The following is a 15,826-nucleotide window of genomic DNA, read 5'->3' as shown; positions in this document are numbered from 1 at the left end:
GATGGTCAGGGTTGCGGTAAAAAAAAAAAAAGAAAATAGTTTTAACTATTAATTGTCTGACATTAAATGTCTGTTTAACCTATCGTCTTGAACAGCCCTGCAAAGTGGGGCATAACGTCGGACAATAAATAGTTGAAAACTATTTTGTTCCTTTTTGACCGCAACCCTGACCATCTTCTTCATATTTATTAAAATAGTTTGAAAACTAAGAATATAGAGGCAAAACAACTAACAAAGTGGAAGTATGAGGCTGTGAGTGTAAAATTGGTCAAACCTAAACAATATTGACAATTCCTTTTTAGTATCCTTAAAAACATTAACATACAATTTGCACAGAAATCAAAACATATTTTACCAGGCCAAAGTTGTTATGTAATTTGGTACAAATTATTTTAATAACATACATAAAAATTTGTATTTAAGGAAGCTAAAAACAAATCTCACTTACTTTTTTAATATATATATATTTCAAATCATGTTAAAATCAACTCTTTAATTGAAGAGTCTTTTTGCTATTTTTTTTTACATTTAAGCTCATTTGATATGATCAATAATATATTTTTCTTGATTTAAACAAAAAAACAAATCTATTTATTCTATCTAATAACCTTTGAATTCACACAGATTATACAAATTTTTTTTCGGTTTTTACAGCACATTGACAAGAACCCTCGGATAATTCTTTAATGTTTATTAACCTAATATCACCAATTTCATTGAAATGGGTGATCCCACGTTGTAAGTTTAAAAAATCTGTCTAAGCACATGTTTGAATAAGTTTATGTAAAGGAATCTCATGATCTATGCATTTTAAATAAGTATTAATATACTTAAAGCTTAAAAAATATATCGAAACAGTAAAAAGACAAATACTGTTTTATAGAGGAGAAATTACAGATAGGTCAAGGCTGCGATTAAGAGAAAATTAAATATCGTTATCAATTCAGATAAAAATTTCTTGTTAAGATAAAAAAAAATTAATAATAGTTCCAATAATGTTTGAATCTTATTATTACATCAATTGTTACGAGTTTGTAAACACATCAGAATCACTGCCGCTGCTGGTGGAAAATTACAATCTCTCTCGATTAAGAGATTATTAATGAGTTCATTTTTAAAAATATAATTTAATTTTAAAACTTTCCATTTATTAGGGGCGTGTCTGGTTTTTTATATTTTTATTTTTTCTAATTTTTTTTTTTTTTTTTTTTTTTATCGTTTTCTTCCTGGTCTGATGGAAAACCTGTAGGTAACCATATTCAAATATCGAACATAGAATTGAAAAATAAACATAGAATTGATATTAGCCCACGTGTGATAGTGACAATTAAAAAAAATATATAAATTATAATTTAACTATATCATGACAAAATATGTTACGCTGATTAGGACTACGTATACTAACTATTAAAACGTTCAATCCTGATGATGGGGAAAGAATCACGAAACGTAGATGAAAGAAAAACACGAATGTAGTGAGAAAATATAGGAAGGATTTCACAATGGAAAATGAATGAATAGTTGGAAAATAGAATTTGTTTTAGTAGATAATTCTAGTTTATTGACAACTTTTTCTTTAAGTTCTAAAGGTATTCTTTCATTAGAATTAATCTAAAGTATATTTTACAAACAAATTCAATAATTAAAGTTATTTATTTGCGTAGTCTCAATTTAACGTGTTTTTAATTTTGAAGTGAGTGGTATATGTTTCTTTAGATGATAAAATTGTTCTATAAGGGAGAACCAATACGGTCAGCCCGAATGGCAGTAAAGATGAACGTTTAGGCTGATCGTGCAAGAGTAATACGAATGGTTTTCCGAGAATATTTTGCATTTGAAAGGAACGCGGTACTCAGAAGGTGGAGGTGAGATAACTAGCGATTCGTTCATATTGTACGTTTTTTTTCCGATCCCTCTAAAACAGAAAGAAAAGTGAATTAATAAGTGCATTACTGTGAAAAAGAAAAGTAATTCGTGTTGGGTCTTCCCTTTTACTACCTTTGGTATTTTAAGGTTACCCGTCATGTTTATTTGTTATTTATGAGTTATCCATTCTAAAAAAAAGGTGCTATTTTAGATCCGGAGGTGAGGGGCCTCCTCGTGTTATATCGCATAGAAGATAAAAATAAAAAACATTAATTAATAAAGACCATAGATAATGGTGAAATAATAAGAAAACAGTCAGTCGAAAAGAGAAGTGTGGGGGAGAGGAAGGGGTGCATCAGAAGATGGTGTTATGAGGTGATGTTGATAGGGTTTTTGGAACCTTTCCTGCTCTGCCACCTCGCAGGAAGGGGGATGGGGTGATAGACCGGAATACTGGATTGAAGGAAGCAGGGAGATTGTCAAAGAATTTAATGTGTCTCCGTATGATGTGTTGTTGTACAGTTTCTAACTGTAGTTCGTTATGAATGTATATCATGTTACGTCTTTCCAGAGATGTCCCTCGACATATCTTCTGTAGTATACTGTTTTGGTATTGTTGTAGTGATTTCAGGGCTGTTGGGTAGAGATAGTGTAGTAGTGGTGCGCCGTGTAGGAGTGAAGGTCGTAGTATTACTTTGTAGATGAGTAATTTGAGTCTGAGTGATAGCCCTGGTGAGTAGATGAGGTGTTGGTATGATGTTGATTTGACGATTTGTATTCTGTTCTGTATATGTGCAGTGAAAGATAGATGTGTTTCTAGTTTAATGCCTAGGTATGTGAGATGTTTCTTGGTTTGTATTGTCTGTTCGTTGAGTTTAGGTGCTCTGTTGGGAGTTTTCTTGTGTGAGAAGGTGATGGCGTCTGTTTATTGTGGATTGATATGAATGATTATGTCTCGTAGTTCGTTAGGGATGAGTTGGGCCGCCGCGGCGGCCTGGTCCATGGCCTTGTCTGCATTCATGCTCGCCGAGTATATGGCAATGTCATCAGCATATGCAGATATTTCAGCATCGTCAAATTTAGTCTCGACTATGTGGGCAGTGTATATATTGAATGAAACTGGCGCAAGGACCGAACCATCGTGCGCTTCACATAGTTCTCGTAGATAAATGCCCAAAATGGTGGCCAATAAAGCCTTTAGTTCATTATGTAACGAAATAGAAACTACAAAAGATTCTTACAGTTCGGTTTCTGATATAAAAATAAGCGTCAATCGGATTGATAGAGTATGGGTCATTGTGATTCATGTCAGTCAAGTCAGTTAGACTTTTTTAATAATAATAAATCATTCAGATAGACCACGTAGTGCTCTATCCAGTTGCTAAGGATGCCGCAAGAGAATGCCACTTTCTGAAAAAATAACAAAGGTTCTGGTGCGGTGTGCGCACACAGCTTTCACCTGCCATCTACACACGTCCCCTACAACGATAATTGCAGATTGGCGAGCTCGCTATTTTAGTGATTTTCACAAAACTCTGAAGACCATGGAAGGTGAAAATTAGGAACAATAAATTTCAATTTCCTGAAGCTATAAAAATCCTTATTTTAAGGTTTCTCGAGGTGGGAATAACGAATAAAAATTATGTTTGGACCAATAAAACAACAGTAATACAAAAGATAAGGAAGCCGTGATGCAACGGTGAAAGATCGGATGGTCTCGGCTTTTCTCGCTGGAATCTGATGTCAAAATTATTCCTTTCAATTATTCATAAATTCTTCAATACTTTTTTATTTTCCATTATTTATTCTATTTAACAATTAGATTATTTTTTTCAACTAAACAAAAGGTACTGTAGAGGAAAAGTTTTAAATATGTATTAGTCATTTAAGCCCTGTGAGACAATTTCAACGAAGATAAGACTTAGCTGACATTAAACACTATTTAATTGTACATTGATAAGTGAATCTAATCAAAATTGTTAGAACTGCTTTTTAGAAAATGAAAAAAAAAAAAGAGAAAAAATTATAACATAAAATGGCAGACCGGGTCGATAGAATGGAATAGAAAACATAGCAGTAACATTCAAGAGATATACCAGCCAACACATTTAATTTAAATTTAGGTCTCCTACGAATTATCGTTTGTAAGCAAGGCTCTTCACAAATACACACATAGACTTGATTATTTGAACTCCGAAGACTCCAAAATGTATATTTTCGTCAAAAACCCGAATTTAGAATTTCACACGATCGTAATGCTATACCTAACTACATATTCCATATATAGCAAGCAAAGGTAAAAAAATAAAATAACATATACAGAACATTCCATCGTTTAGATTGCACTGTTTCTACACATTCAACCACTTTAAGGATAATTGTGTCGCAATTTTTTTTTAGCCTATAAAAGGTACCGGGAACGTATTTTAGCCCAACAAGGGTATCCCGAATTTTGTTTAGCTATGAAGTGAACCACGAAGAAAAAATTGCAGGGGATGAATGGAATATTCAATATTCAAAGTGAGCTGATTTTTTGTTCACATACGTTTTTTATCAAGTTGAAAAAAATAAATGAAGTTTCTTTCTTGATAATATTATTATACAGATGTGAAGTTGGTAAAATTCAACAGAAAATAAAAAATAACTGAGTTTTTGTGAAAGGTGATATAATGAATTTTTCCAAGAGCAGAAGATTAATTCTGTCGACATTGACGGAGACAAGACCTTTGCCATGATCCACCCACATGCCTCCCAGATTAGGTCAGAATCACAAGTGATCCCGCATATCGCGCTGCAGTTGACCTTTCTTAAGGTGATTAATATCAAAACGGATACAGAGCAATATTAACAAAAATAGAGATTATGCGTGGTAAATTTATCGTTATTTGAAAACTATATAAAAATAATGCAAACGAAATAAATGAGATGTACAAACAATTAACGAGTCAGTTCCAAAATCAGCCAACTCCTAAAATAATCCTTTACTTAGGACCCTGAATACGACCCAAAGTATTATGTAGATTGGTGGCTCTAGCTATTTTTGTGATTTTCGGAATAAGGATCTTAAGACCATGGAAGGCAATAATTAGGTCCAAATAATTTTTATTTAGCTGTTGTTATAAAAACGCTATTTTAGAGTTTCTTGAGGTGAGAGTAACGTATATAAAGTTTGGACCTGAAAAGAATACGACTGAACGAAGTTAACAAAGACGTAACGTAATGCAATCAGGAATGTCGGGGTAGTCTCAGTTTTACCGTCCGAATCAATATGCCTCTGTTTTCCCTTTTTTTCTGCTTAACTTATTCATGAAATTATTTAATATACCTTATTTACCCACCGTTTATTATTGTTAATAATATGAATTTTTTTTTTTTAACTGTCATCAAGCCCGATCAAACTATAAGGATAAGACGATATTAAATACCATTTAATTCTATATTGACATGGTGAGTTTAATGGAAATCGTTAAAGTAGTTTTCGATAAAATGATAGTGAAAAATCGATCCTATAAAGTAGCACTTCCGGTCGGTTGATTTCAGTTGTCCCATCTGAGGAATATACCAGACTCAAATAATTAATTTCAGTTTCTTAGAACTTTTTTTTTTTTGTTAGGCTGTTCAACAGACACACAGAACATTTTGAGTAACTGTTTTTTGGACTCAGAGGACGTCAAAACATGTATTTCCTCGAAATCTCGAATTCGAAATTTTTCCATATATTTTCCATATACATACCTATAAGTAAATGGAAGTAAAAAATAGCCAATATTTGACTCTTTTTGCATAAAAACTAAACAAATACTACAAGGACTACAACTACAAAACTTTTCCTATTCAACCTTTAGTGCTGAGGTTTGGCTAAACTTAGTGTGTGTCCAGCCACCAGTTCACAACACATCCGTTTTCAGTATAATTCTTCAATTATTATAAATACTTATAGGCACAGTTTTAAAAAATATTTAAGCATTATTTTTAGTACTAGCTAATATAATTTATAATTAAACTATGCACACATAAAATCTAACGGAATATAGCAACACTGGTAAATTTAAACTTTTCTATCTAAGCTTCAGCCAGAATTCGTCGGCCACTCCACATATTGCCTGTTAAGTTACAATGAAATGTGAATAATCTCGTACTCCGCCGAATGAGGTCAGTCATTCTACCTCAATCTCAACTCTAAGATGGTTTACAATATCAGGATGGCTTTGTCCACTATGGACAAAATAAAATATTTCTTCCGGACAAAATCAATAAATATCAGCTAATTATCCGGACGAAATTAGCGCTAAAGGAAGTAATAAGTATCCAGGAAAAACAAAAAACCATTAAGTGGTTCACAGAAGAATGCGAAAAGGCATTGGAGAGGGGAATGATAATGAAACAACGCTGGATAAATATGCAGCCGCAAGAACAAAGACAAATAAAATAATCGGAAAAGTAATAAGAGAATTCCTCACAGAAAAGTTATAAGCTATTGAGGATGACTGTCAGGTTTAAAATATATTAGAGTTCTGCTCCCACATGAGGAAGGAAACGGTACGACATAGAGCGAGAAACACGCAAACTGCGAGGAAAAGATAGCAAAATGACGGCATCTAAAGAAAATATACTTAACACCTGGAAAAGAACCAACAGAACATTTCCAGGAACAATTAAATCAAGGAGAGCCCACGAATGACGAGGACATGGATCATACTGAAGACCCACAAAAGGTGAAAAACTGGATATTTTCGATGTTGATATACCTATAGATAGACTTAGAAGAAGGAAGGCCTCAGGTAATAGACAGTCTTCCATCAGAGCTGTTTAAAGATGGCGTATAACCTCAAAGAACCAAGCTATTAACTAATACAGAAAATACGGGAGAAGGAAAGGTCTGAGACAGATAGATGGACTCTCGTCAATTTTGTTTAACTTAGCTCTAGAAAAACTGATAAGAACGTCACGCAAAAATGGTGGAGTGCAAGTCGGAATGAAACATAGAATCCTAGCGTAAGCGGGCTATATTTCGGCCCTAGAAAGTAACCAAAATGACATGAAAAGAATCACAAAGAAGTAACATGTGACAATAACAAAGAATAGAAATAAAAATAGCAAACTATACAATCCTTAGATTTATTGTTTTTTTTATTGTGTTCATATAAATAATATTTATTGATTCTGCCAGCAACGGACAAAATAGTCCATTTTGCTTGCAGCGAACAAAATCAAATCCAACCTGCTATGAGCATGGGCAGTTATTTGCCTGTAATGCAGCAAGCAAGTTTACAATCAACATCTTGGATGTATTCTGTATCTTTTATTTTGGGATTCAGCGTGCGAGATCAGAGCCTAAATTTGGAAATACTTGACTGTGCGTTGTCTTCCATATAAGGTAATTCACAAATTTTTATTATGTGTAATTGATAAACACTCAGGATTTACACAAATACTAATAATGTTATCCATTTCGTTTAATTATGTTTATTTTTGTTTTACTTACCCTTCCTTGCCAGCTGCAGGTAAACTGAACTCATAAGAATACATGTATAAACAAACGACCTAGTTTCATATGATAAGTTACCACTATCTGCATATGTTGAACGTCTGGGACAGTTAATATAATACTCAAAGAAAACCGAACAGAATCGCTCATGTCAAGAAAAATATTATGTCGGCCGGCTGTGGATACTCAAATTATAATGATGGATTCTTCCATGAAATAAAGTTCTTAAACAATCCTATTCTTTAAGATTGTTTCATTTCCCGCACCGTATGCACATAAATCGTCAAAGACCATTAAAAATTGTTTATATTTTTTATGGATTTATTGATTCAGGACAAGTCGGATCTGAAAAAAATCATTTTATAATTCAAGTTTCTACGAGATCCAAGTCTTGAAATACCTGTAAATCAAGTCTTGGATAACCTGTATTTGTCTGATACCACATACGTTGGTATCTTGTTTATTAAACTAAAACTAAAACTGAAGTTCAGCATCATTTTAAAAAAGAAAAATATTGGTTGTCGATGGCAAGCTGACATAATTTCTTCTTTATTCACAAGCTTCCTCTCAATCTAATTTCCTAATAATTTATTTGTAATTAATTGTTGACAGTATACATAAATTATTACGACAAAGTAGGCTTCATTAATATTGAAATATTAAGCATTAAGTGATATAAGATATACGCACATACATATATGGCGCAATATCACTGAATCTGGAAACCCTTACCAAAGCGTCCACTATTTTCTCAACTCTGTGCGACAGCCACCAAATCAGCTTTATATTTTTTTCTTGCATTTTAATGAAAATATAGATGATAAAATAATAAATATAAAGAAAAAGAAAATAGTTAACAACTAAAACAATAAGAAGAAAAATCAAGTACTACTATTATGTATTTTGATATTTAATTTTTATGCTTACAGTACTAGCACTTACTAGACAAACGGTCAAAACTTCCAACACATTACAAAAGACTGATCCACATGATTAATAAGGCTAATCTGGACATATGGAGTTAAGCTTTGGGGCTCCATTAAACCTTCGAATTTCTCTCCTATCCAATCCTTACAATCCAGATTCCTCAAAGCTCCTTACTTTGTTATGAATAAAATCATACATAAAGACCTTAATGTTACCTATGTAACCGATCTAGCCCGAACCAGATATCACTCCTTCCATTACAAACTCCCTAACCACTCAAACCCCCTAGTTTCTAATCTTGCATCCTCTTCTATTCCTGAAAAATCCTCCGAGGCGTCTGAAAAAAAGATGGCCACGAGACCTGCTAATGTAAAATGTCATTAGAGGGTAGTTGCTCTACACGCCTGTAACACTACATTTTAACTAAGATCAAATTTACTGAATGTATTATATAATATACAGTTGTAAATTTCAATAAAGATATTAAAAAAAAAATTTGTTATGCTTATATAATATAAGAATAATAAGCAATTGTCCAACTAGATTTAGTATGATGTTTGTATACTGACTCAAGGCAGTTGAACGGCACTGCTTTTTTGAATACTGTTCCTTTCACGCTCTTCTCTGCGGACACTATCTGAGATTAGGTCTCTAATTTATATTTATCCGATATTTCACTACCATACATTCTTGCGATTTGTCCAGCCTATCTCAGTATTCCGACATTCACAAACCTTTTAATATTCATATAATATAGGGAGATGGTCAGGGTTGCGGTCAAAAGAGAAATAAAAATAGTTTACAACTATTTATTTTCCAACGTTTCGCCCCACTTTGCAGGGCTTCGTCAGGGCTAAAAAGATACAAAATGAAACTATGTTAAGATAAAATGATAGAAATAAAAATACAAAGATACAATGAAAAGAATAAAAAAAAAAACAAGTAACAAAGGTACAACCAATAGTTTCATACAAAAATACGTAAAATATAAAGCTAAAAAAGTAAAGGAGATGTATATAAAACAAAAAACAATACGGGGGGGAAAAAAATGAAGCCCTGCAAAGTGCGGCGAAACGTTGGAAAATAAATAGTTGTAAACTATTTTTATTTCTCTTTTGACCGCAACCCTGACCATCTCCCTATATTATATCAATTTTTACGGTCAACTATACATACATATATTTTAATATTCATGTTTTTGAAAAGGTTGTAAATTTCCACACGAGTGACATATCAGCAACTTTTGCTACAATTTTGTTGCATCTTAACGAGGTTTCATATTTGCTTCGCAATACAAAAAGACATAACTGGATGTATGGCGTCAATAACTAAATTTACATGCTCAATTAACACTGCACTGATTATTTTAAATAAAGATTATTCAATTAATAAATCTCTTTTACTAAATCGCACATGGCTCGCTTGATATTAAATATTCTTATAATTTTTAATAATATTTTTCCGGAATCATGTGGAATAACTTTAATAAGAGAGTTACTTAGTGTGTGTCTTATCGGAAGGTATTAGAAATATTAATGTGCAAATAAAACCATAAATACCACACATTGCAATATAGATTTGGAATGTTATGGTGCCTATATAGACTAAATAAATATTTACAGAATTGCAGGGACCAGTGCCTACTTGATCATAAATGAACCATTAATCTCGCTTGACAAACAGGCTTATCGGCCAACACACCCCCCGAACAGCCATGATAACTGTGTCCTCAATGTTCTACTGATTAGAGCGCATTCTATTTCCTACTGTGACGTGTTCTAAATTTAAAATTGTATTCCGTGTTTGTATCAACAAAGGGGGTATCTGTTTGGTGGTTGATAATGAAAGATTCTCAAGTCTAAAATAAACATATTACTCAGAGATAAATTTTCCGGTATATTAAAACCATGCTTTATTGTAGTTGTACCTCCCTGTAAAATGTTTAAAAAAAAAAATAATAAAATTAAAAAAAAAAAAAAAAAATATTTAAGTAATTTAGTTCAGTTCATTGGATAAGACACTGGAATTGGACTCAAAACTACCTTGCTGCAGTGCCATCTTGATACTAAGTGTAAGGTGACCCTAATTATTTGTCAAAAAATAAAACAACCTGTTGTTCGTGTTTAAAATTGGAGTGTGTGCTTTTGGAAGTTGTAAAACACATTATACATGGGAGAAAAAAAAAAAATCCTTTCAGACGTTAATCTTACCAGTGCTATCATTACCCATCTACCTTACTCAGGTAATCCATAAATTAAAATGAGACAAGGATGAACTGAGAAGTATGATTGCTTCAAGAAAGATCAAGCAGCTAATAGAAATTGATGTACTTAAATAAATAAAATTTTAATTAAGTAAGTAATTCATGATTTCGGTGATTAAAAAAAAATAGAAAAGTACCCTCTTGTATGTGTCTAATCTTACCTTCTGAATGTTTGTTAATTTTCAAATATAAGATAAATTAATGATTTTAACTGGTGTGTTAAATTTACAACTTCGAATTTTGATTCCCAACATATTTCCGAACCAAAAAGTAAGGTAATTTACAATTTGTTTCAAAGTTTGAAAAAAATATTAAATTTTTACCCACATAGAAAGGGAAACTCTTAGATTTTATAATTTTAACATTAATATATGTTTTTAAAATAATCTAGTGTATATTATTAATTTAAATAAAAAACCTCGAAGAAAAAATGACCTAGTAAAACAGGTTACGAAAAATAAAATAGAAATAAATAAACTGTAATAAATACTTCTACGAATTGAATATATGAAAATAGATTTTAATGTGACTGGGGTGATGAGGAATAGTTTAATAATGGCTGAAACGTTACAGATATGAGGAATTTATACATAGAATAAAATTTTCAAAAATTAAAATGAAATAAAATATGGAAGAGTAAACAATAAAAGAAAATATATATCGACACTAATAATTTCCATGTAAGGTAAAAAAAAATAAAATAATTATATTGATATAGAATTTGAACTATTATTGCAGAGTTCTGACGTGATCCATATCACGATGATATAGAATCTTGTGAGGAAAGTTATTTCCGTGACCAAGTGATGGTCTTTTTTTAGTTGAAGCGGACCCGCGAGTCGATATCCCGGGCTAAGTTCCGCTTCACTCCCACACGCAATGTCACAAAGTTCAGAAAATCATTTCCCAAAATAGCGATAGTGGAAAGTGTCGATGAACAAACTATTGATAAGGTAAGTTTTGGAATAAAATGAAACCGAAACTAAACGGAAAGCGGTAATATAGTTTTGAGACTTAAAATAGTTACCTCTCAGAATAAGGTTTGCCTAAATCCTAAACTGTATAAACAACTCATTTTACTAGTTTACCCCTCCGAGAACTCTCGCATTATGTATGTGTTCTTCTTCTCTTAAATTCATTAGAAATATAAGCAATATGTTCATTCTTATATGACGCTATTAAGATAGTCTATTCAATACACGCAATTGGTAAAACTGCACGTACTTTATAATGACTTCAAGTCACAGTTTGCGTAATAAGAAATAGCAACGTAATTTGGAAAATATCACTTCAGTTTTACAATTAAGATTCAGCTATTCGTAAAATTATATTAACCGTTAATTGTACTTGCTGAGATCTCATAGCTAGACCGTACATGAACGGGTGTTTTAGGTGGGCTGCAAATGTTTTGTGGGCAATAATTATTGAGAATAATTTGAGACATGAAAATTGAAAAACGGTTCAGCCGTTCGCTCAAAAACGGACTTACTAAACATGTGGTATAAGAGCCCAAGAGGAGAAAAAAGGCAGTTATTTCACCCCAATTTTTGATTAATTAATTTAAAACTAGGTATAATTACTAGACAAAATTGATGAGTTTGCCAAATATAGGTAGTGGGAATAAAAAATGGCGGATGTTTAAAAACGTTAAAAATAATTAATTTTTTATTCGGAGCTTTATATCTTTACAACTACCAACAACAATAGAAAATCAAAGAGAGCATCATTTAAAGTAGAGTAAATTTGCTAAATTGTAAGCCCTAATAGAGCTATTTACATTCAGTAGTTCTCGAGATATAGCTATTTAAAAAACATTTCATAAAAATGTTGTATGGAACGTACTGAAAGATCAGTACATAGTTAGTAAATTTATTTTGAAAAATCTATATCTCAAAAACCATTTGACGTACAGATGTCTATTTTTCTTCAAAAATCCGACATTTTATACGAACAACTAGAAATTGACATTTTGTGAGTTTATTTTGTCAAATATCATAAAAACTAGTACTCCTACAAAGATAAACATAATTAACTATTTTGTAATAAATTTAACTAGCTCTAATTTGAGCGCAGACATCGGTACGTCCAATGGTTTCTGAAATAAAGTTTTTCATAAATCAAATTTATTGTCCGAACAACTATAAATCAATTTATTTTAGCAAATATCATGAAAACTACTATTCCTACGAAGATAAAGTTCATTAACTACTTTATAGTACATTAAACTAGCTTTAATTTGAATGCTGATAGACATATGTACGTCACATAGTTCCTGAGATATAGATTTCTCAAAATAAATAAACTAACTACTGATATTTCAGTACATTTTTATGAAATGATGCTTTTTAAAAGGCAATATCTCGAGAACTATTGGATATAAATAGCTCTATTATGCCTCATATTTCAGCAAATTTACTCTTCTTTAAATAATAATCTTTTAAATTTTCTAGTGTTAGTAATTTTAATGATATAGAGCTCCGAATGAAAAATTAATGTTTTTTTAAGGGTTTGAAACAGCCGCCATTTATTATTCCTCCTAATTATACTAGGCAGACTCATCGGTTTTGACTAGTAATTATACATAGTTTTCATTAAAGTAATCAAAAATTGGGGTGAGATAACTGCCCTTTTTTCTTCCCGGCTCTTGTACTAATATTTTGTGCAGTATTTTTTCAATATATCACCTCGAATTGTTCTTAACATATCACTATGTAACATGAGAAATAAGACCTATGAATGGTTAAGTCTTTAGCTCAAAATATCGTTACATAAGGATGGACAGACTGAACAAATTTGATACAATAATTTTCAAGTTCTTGAGCTCGACTTGTTTTAAAACATTCACGACTTCTAGTTGAATAATTATAACATAAAAATCGGCTGAACCGTTCGTTCAATCACTGGTTATATTACAATTATTTAAATATTTTATTTACCCTATTTGTACCTAGTCAGGTAAAGCTATCAAGGAAAATACTAGTTGTTTATGTGGGTTGCCAGGAAGTTATACTGTTTGATTCAACAAACATCTGTTATGTTGGACAGGACTCAAACGTCAGTCAATTGTGGACACACGCCTTGGGGTGACACGCTTGGTCGGGTCGGCGACAGTTCCTGGAGTTTCCGTTCCAACGACAGTATCGTACCTTATTATCTCTATTGAATAAAATTAACGGTTATTGGAGATTTCTGTTTAAATTTACAAGTTCAGAAGTAGAGAAAAAAAAATTTATTCTATGGATAGAAAATAAAAATCTCTTTGTAACCACCTCGACTAGCTGGTATAACTAATTTTTCTTTCACTAAGACATCAAAAAAAGGTTTTTTAATAACTATATATTTACCAAGCGAATTACATTCTCGACATTTACCCATGCATTCTTCAACTATTGTAATAATGAATGTAAACAATGCGTTTTTTCACACTGGCTAACCACGTTTTCACAACGAAAGCAATTATGTTTTTATAATTGTCCGTTCTTCATAATTTTATTTTAGTGAACCAGATAGCAGGTTAGGTTTATTTAAAACATTCTTATGGATATAAGTAACAAAAGAATGAAAAATGGACAAAAATAAATTTGCATGGTGTGGTGAGATTGTGTTACTTTTTTTTTTGGACTATTTAATATTTTTATATAATTTTTTCAGAGAATATATTCACAACTCTTCTTGCTGTTGAAATAGGGTGAATTATTGCAATATTCTCTCCATTTAATTCAAAAAATTAAATTATTAATCTTTATTCAGAAAACTGATAACAAGCACCGGAAACTTTCTCCAAGGAAGGTTAATGTAACCAAATGTTTTTATTGTTTTGTTTTAGCTGTTGTAGATATATAATGGAAAGGTAAATGCAGTATGCTTAAAAAAATAAATTTTAAATTAGGCCAAAGTAGACGTATGAATTTAGTTAGGGAAGACATAAAATTAATAAAATTAGGATTTTAAACTATCAACTGAGAAGACCTGTGGAGGTACCCAAAATCTTGAAGACTGCCATAAAATAGTGGAGAAAAACGCCTTACCTCCTAAGCTACACTCCTCTAAAACTAACTCATTAACACACAAATGTCAACCCTTACTTTCTACTCTCTCCCTCTTTCTCTCTAAACACACACATATATAAAAATGTATTATTGTCGCGAAAAATACGACAAAAAACGTTATGTAATGTTAATCAACTGTTTTGTGAAGGTCAACTATGTATTAATATTTAGCTCTTAAATACCACAAATCTTAGTAATATACTAACCGTTGCTATTAGATAACCATTGGGAATCTACGATTTACGTCATCTGGTTACGCCCATATTTTGCAGGGGCTTCGGTTTTGTGTTTTTTTATATTCCGAGAAGAGACATTATTTGAATAGTTATACTCATTGAAAAATATTAAAAAAAATAATATTGTGAAATATTTAGAAGACTGGTTTAATTATAGTAATACATAATTGTACTATTACAATCATAGTATAATATAATTCCATAATAAAAACCAGCAATTCTAACTCAAAGCTTTGCGAGATCAGTTCAACAGATAGGTATATAAAGTTTATGTAAAACTGTTACCTAATTATAATTTTTTTTTGGTTTGTAGTTGATGCGAGATGTCCTATTGCACTATATAGAACAAGAGCGCAAGAGGAGAAAAAAGGCAGTTGTCACCCCAATTTTTGATTACTTTAATGAAAACTATGTATAATTACTAGTCAAAATTGATGAGTCTGCCAAGTATAGGTAGGGAGAATAAAAAATGGCGGCTGCTTCAAAACCTTAAAAAAACATTGATTTTTCATTCGGAGCTCTATATCTTAAAAAGTAGCAACAACACAAGAAAACCGAAGAAAACATCATTTAAAGAAGAGTAAATTTGCTAAAATATGAGCCCTAATAGAGTTATTTACGTTAAATAGTTTTCGAGATATAGCTTTTTAAAAAGCAACATTTCATAAAAATGTATGAGACGTTCTAAAAGATCAGTAGTTAATGAATTTATTTTGAAAAATTTATACCTCACAAAACCATTTGACGTACAGATGTCTATTAGCACTCAAATCAAAGCTAGTTTAATGAGCTGTAAAGTAGTTTATCTTCGTAGGAGTAATAGTTTACATGAAATTTCCTAAAATAAATTGATTTATAGTTATTCGGACAAATTTATATTCATATGTGAATATCATAAAAACTACTACCCCTAAAAAGATAAACACATGTATAAGTGTCATAAACTACTTTATAGTAAGTTAAATTTCCTTTATTTTGAGTGTTGGCAGACATATGG

General features: G+C 31.5%; 1 protein-coding gene across 3 annotated transcripts in view; it reads right to left on the bottom strand.

Annotated features, from left to right (window-relative positions):
• Window positions 1-15,826, bottom strand: part of Rop (Syntaxin-binding protein Rop) — a 52,737-nt gene that overhangs the window by 16,320 nt on the left and 20,591 nt on the right. The window lies entirely within an intron of this gene.

This window comes from Halyomorpha halys, unplaced genomic scaffold, assembly GCF_000696795.3.
Source record: "Halyomorpha halys isolate HHAL.00 unplaced genomic scaffold, Hhal_1.1 Scaffold207.1, whole genome shotgun sequence".
Lineage (NCBI taxonomy): Eukaryota > Metazoa > Arthropoda > Insecta > Hemiptera > Pentatomidae > Halyomorpha > Halyomorpha halys.
Note: the sequence above shows the minus strand (reverse complement) of the source record. Positions and strands in the feature narration are given on the sequence as shown.